Genomic DNA, 5,577 nt, shown 5'->3' on the forward strand with positions numbered 1-5,577 from the left:
CATGATCGATGCCCCCTCCGGCGGAGCTCCGGAACAGGCCCCAAGATGGGATCTCGCGGGTACAGAAGGTTGCGGCGGTGGAATTAGGTTTTTGGCTCCGTATCTGATCATTTGGGGGTACGTAGGTATATATAGGAGGAAGGAGTAAGTCGGTGGAGCAACATGGGCCCACGAGGGTGGAGGGCGCGCCTGGGGGGCGGGGGGTAGGCGCGCCCCCCTACCTCGTGGCTTCCTATTTGATTTCTTGACGTAGGGTCCAAGTCCTCTGGATCATGTTCGTTCCGAAAATCACGTTCCCGAATGTTTCATTCGGTTTAGACTCTGTTTGATATTCTTTTTCTCCGAAACTCTGAAATAGGCAAAAAACAGCAATTCTGGGCTGGGCCTCCGGTTAATAGGTTAGTCCCAAAAATAATATAAAAGTGAATAATAAAGCCCAATAATGTCCAAAACAGAAGATAATATAGCATGGAGCAATAAAAAATTATAGATACGTTAGAGACGTATCAATGTCCGGCTCAGGGCCCGGCTCGCCAATCCGGCCGATGAAGACATGGATTCCGCCGAAGGGGACTCGGTACCCGTACTCAATTGAGCCGGCGTCGGGACCCCAGCCGGCGTCGTCGATGTAGAGCTTGTCGCGACGACCCTTGGTCATCCGGCCCACAGCGTATCCCTTGAGCCCTTCGAAGCTTCCTTTCAAGAACTCAAATCCACCGTGCGCTGGCCCCACGGTGGGCGCAAACTGTCGTGGAATTGTCACGACAGATGTCCTCGTGAAAGGACTTAGTCGTGGAGCCATCGCGACTAGGAAGCTTAAAGGGGTTAAAGCGGGACAAAGGATGGTTCGGCCCCTTGCGGTGAAGGTAAAACCCTAATCCAGTTGAGGTGGAATTGCTAGGGTTTCGATGACAGGTAGCGAATCCGCTATGCATGGCTCTCGATTTGATGTTACTTGCCCTAAACCGCCGCCGGGTCGTCCCTTTATATACAGAGGTCATTCCCTTATGGCGGTTTATCACTACAGGCCTTAAGTCGCCTTTGGGCCTTGGGCCCTTAACTGAACCGCCATCTTCAAGCTTGATATTGGGCTTCATATGATGAACTGTCGCCCTAGCGTAACCCGGCCCCTCCTGGGCGGGTTACACTAGTAGTTATATCCCCAACAACACCGCAAAATAAGATTACATCGAATAGATCTCCAAGAGAATCGAGGAGAACTTTGTATTGAGATCCAAAGAGAGAGAAGAATCCATCTAGCTAATAACTATGGACCCCAAGGTCTGAGGTAAACTACTCACACATCATCGGAGAGGCTATGGTGTTGATGTAGAAGCCCTCTGTGATCAATGCCCCCTCCGGCGGAGTGCCGGAAAAGGCCCTAAGATGGAATCTCACGGGTACAGAAGGTTGCGGCGGTGGAAATAGGGTTTTGTGGTGCTCCTGGATGTTTTCGGGGTCCGTAGGTATATATTGGAGGAAGAAGTAGGTCGGTGGAGCCACGAGGGGCCCATGAGGGTGGAGGGCGTGCCTAGGGGGGTAGGCGCGCCTCCCTGCCTCGTGGCCTCCTCGTTGATGCCTTGACGTCCAGTCCAAGTCCTCTGGATCACGTTTGTTCCGAAAATCACGTTCCCGAAGGTTTCATTCCGTTTGGACTCCGTTTGATATTCTTTTTCTGCGAAACACTGAAATAGGCAAAAAAAAGCAATTTGGGCTGGGCCTCCGGTTAATAGGTTAGTCCCAAAAAAAATATAAAAGTGTATGATAAAGCCCATTAAACATCCAAAACAGATTATATAATAGCATGGAACAATAAAAAATTATAGATACGTTGGAGACGTATCAGCCCTCTAACACAACCATGTAGCGACGGACGTGATCGTCCTCCTCGCTGACATGGTCACGTACCATCTCTGCAGGGGACGAAAGCCTCCACACCGTCGCTGGCCCACGCGACCGCCACTAGAGAAGGTTTGGGTCAACGACGGGCTGCCTCCTCACCAAGCTGCGCCCCCCGGAAGGTAGCACCTCCCAGTACCAGCCCAGCGGAGCCCAGTTCCGGACATGGCCCCTCTGATCAAGCAGGCCTCCTCCGCCGAGTCGACGACGAGGATGCGGGATAGGCATCATCGACGTCGATGCAGAAATAATTTCTTTAACTAAAAAAATAACAACAAATGTGACATTTTCAAAATATGACATGTCCACTTCAAAACGAATCAATCTAGAATTCTATTAAATACACCTAAAACACCTAAATTCTATTAACTACACCTAATTAAAAACCTACATTTTGAACATGGTTCGATCATAACTCGGTTCATCCTACATTATTCTAAGATTAAACAACTAAAATACCTAAATTATATTAACTACACCTTATTAAAAACCTATATTTTGAACATGGTTCGATCATAACTAGCTAGGGTTCATACTACATTATTCTAAGATTAAACACCTAATATCATAACCTACTACAATATTCTAAGATTTAACCTACATTTTTCAACTAGCTAGGGTTCAAAATAAACTAGGGAGGAGGAGCAAAGAGGGAGGAGGAGTACCTCTCAGTGGAGGATGGCCGACACGGGGGGGGGGGGGGGGGGGGGGGCGGCCGGCGGGGGAGGAGGGCCGGCGCGGGGGGGGGGGGTGATGACACACAAGTATAGGGGATCTATCGTAGTCCTTTCGATAAGTAAGAGTGTCGAACCCAACAAGGAGCAGAAGGAAATGATAAGCGGTTTTCAGCAAGGTATTCTCTGCAAGCACTGAAATTATAGGTAACAGATAGTTTTGTGATAAGATAATTTGTAACGAGCAACAAGTAACAAAAGTAAATAAAGTGCAGCAAGGTGGCCCAATCCTTTTTGTAATAAAGGACAAGCCTGGACAAACTCTTATATAAAGAAAAGCGCTCCCGAGGACACATGGGAATTATCGTCAAGCTAGTTTTCATCACGTTCATATGATTCGCGTTCGCTACTCTGATAATTTGATATGTGGGTGGACCGGTGCTTGGGTGCTGTCCTTACTTGGACAAGCATCCCACTTATGATTAACCCCTATTGCAAGCATCCGCAACTACAAAATAAGTATTAAGGTAAACCTAACCATAGCATGAAACATATGGATCCAAATCAGCCCCTTACAAAGCAACACATAAACTAGGGTTTAAGCTTCTGTCACTCTAGCAACCCATCATCTACTTATTACTTCCCAATGCCTTCCTCTAGGCCCAAACAATGGTGAAGTGTCATGTAATCGACGTTCACATAACACCACTAGAGGAGAGACAACATACATCTCATCAAAATATCGAACGAAAACCAAATTAACATGACTACTAATAGCAAGACTTCTCCCATGTCCTCAGGAACAAACGTAACTACTCACAAAGCATATTCATGTTCATAATCAGAGGAGTATTAATATGCATATAGGATCTGAACATATGATCTTCCACCAAATAAACCAACTAGCATCAACTCCAAGGAGTAATCAACACTACTAGCAACCTACAGGTACCAATCCCAGACTTAGAGACAAGAATTGGATACAAGAGATGAACTAGGGTTTGAGAGGAGATGGTGCTGGTGAAGATGTTGATGGAGATTGGCCCCCTCCTGATGAGAGGAGCGTTGGTGATGACGGTGGCGATGATTTCCCCCTCCCGGAGGGAAGTGTCCCTGGCAGAACAGCTCCGCGGGAGCCCTAGATTGGTTCCGCCAAGGTTCCGCCTCGTGGCGGCGGAGTCTCATCCCGAAAGCTTTCTTATGATTTTTTCTTCGGACGAAAGACTTCATATAGCAGAAGATGGGCACCGGAGGGCCAACAGGGGGCCCACGAGGCAGGGGGCGCGCCCAGGGGGGTAGGGCGCGCCCCCCACCCTCGTGGCCAGGGTGTGGGCCCCCTCTGGTATTTCTTCTTCTCAGTATTTTTTATTATTTCCAAAAACAACTTCCGTGGAGTTCCAGGACTTTTGGAGTTGTGCAGAATAGGTCTCTAATATTTGCTCCTTTTCCAGCCCAGAATTTCAGGTGTCGGCATTCTCCCTCCTTATGTAAACCTTGTAAAATAAGAGAGAATAGGCATAAGTATTGTGACATAATGTGTAATAATAGCCCATAATGCAATAAATACCGATATAAAAGCATGATGCAAAATGGACGTATCAACTCCCCCAAGCTTAGACCTCGCTTGTCCTCAAGCGGAAGCAGATAACGATAAATATGTCCACATGTTGAGAGGTAGAGGTGTCGATAAAATAAAATACGGACATGAGGGCATCATGATCATTCTTATAACAGCAACATATATGGATATTGTCATATGATTTCTTATGCTCAAGTAATAATCTATTCACAATGCAAAGTATGAATCAGAAACTTCATTGAGAACTAACAAACTATAATCTCAGTCATTGAGGCAATTGCAATTTATCATAACATAAAAAAGAGTCTATGTCAGAGCTTTTTAGCAAGTCCACATACTCAACTATCATTTAGTCTTTCACAATTGCTAACACTCACGCAATACTTGTGGTTACGGAGTTTTAATCGGACACAGAGAAAGATAGGGGCTTATAGTTTCGCCTCCCAACCTTTTACCTCAAGGGTAATGTCAACAATAATAGTTCATGCTAACTTACATCCAATTAGATATATGTATCAGGATCTTTCCAACACACTGTGCTTGCCAAAGGATAAAATGTAAAAAGGAAAGGTGAAGATCACCATGACTCTTGCATAAGGTAGAAGATAATAATAAAAGATAGGCCCTTCGCAGAGGGAAGCAGAGGTTGCCATGCGCTTTCAGGGTTGGATGCACAAAATCTTAATGTGAAAGAACGTCACTTTATATTGCCACTTGTGATATGGAACTTTATTATGCAGTCTGTCGCTTTTATTTCTTCCACATCACAAGATCGTGTAAAGCTTATTTCCTCCACACTAATCAATCATACATATTTAGAGAGCAATTTTTATTGCTTGCACCGATGACAACTTACTTGAAGGATCTTACTCAATCCATAGGTAGATATGGTGGACTCTCATGGCGAAACTGGGTTTAAGGGTATTTGGAAGCACAAGTAGTATCTCTACTTGGTGCAAAGAATTTTGCTAGCATGAGGGAGAAAGGCAAACTCAACATGTTGGATGATCCATGACAATATACTTTATCTCAGATATAAGAAAACATAACCCATTACGTTTTCTTCCTTGTCCAACATCAACTCTTTAGCATGTCATATTTTAATGAGTGCTCCCAATCATAAAAGATGTCCAAGATAGTATATTTATATGTGAAACCTCTCTTTCTTTATTACTTCCTATTAATTGCAACAATGACCAAAACTATGTTTGCCAACTCTCAACAACTTTTAATCATCATACTCTTTATATGTGAAGTCATTACTCTCCATAAGATCAATATGATCTCTTTGTTTCTTTTTATTCTTTTCTTTTATTCACTCAAGATTATAGCAAGATAATCAAGCCCTTGACTCAACACTAATCTTTATTATATAGCTCACGGACTCGATTACATAGAGGGATCATAAAGAAAAACTCAAAACTA

The sequence above is a fragment of the Aegilops tauschii genome, chromosome 1, assembly GCF_002575655.3.
Source record: "Aegilops tauschii subsp. strangulata cultivar AL8/78 chromosome 1, Aet v6.0, whole genome shotgun sequence".
In the NCBI taxonomy this organism is placed as follows: domain Eukaryota; kingdom Viridiplantae; phylum Streptophyta; class Magnoliopsida; order Poales; family Poaceae; genus Aegilops; species Aegilops tauschii.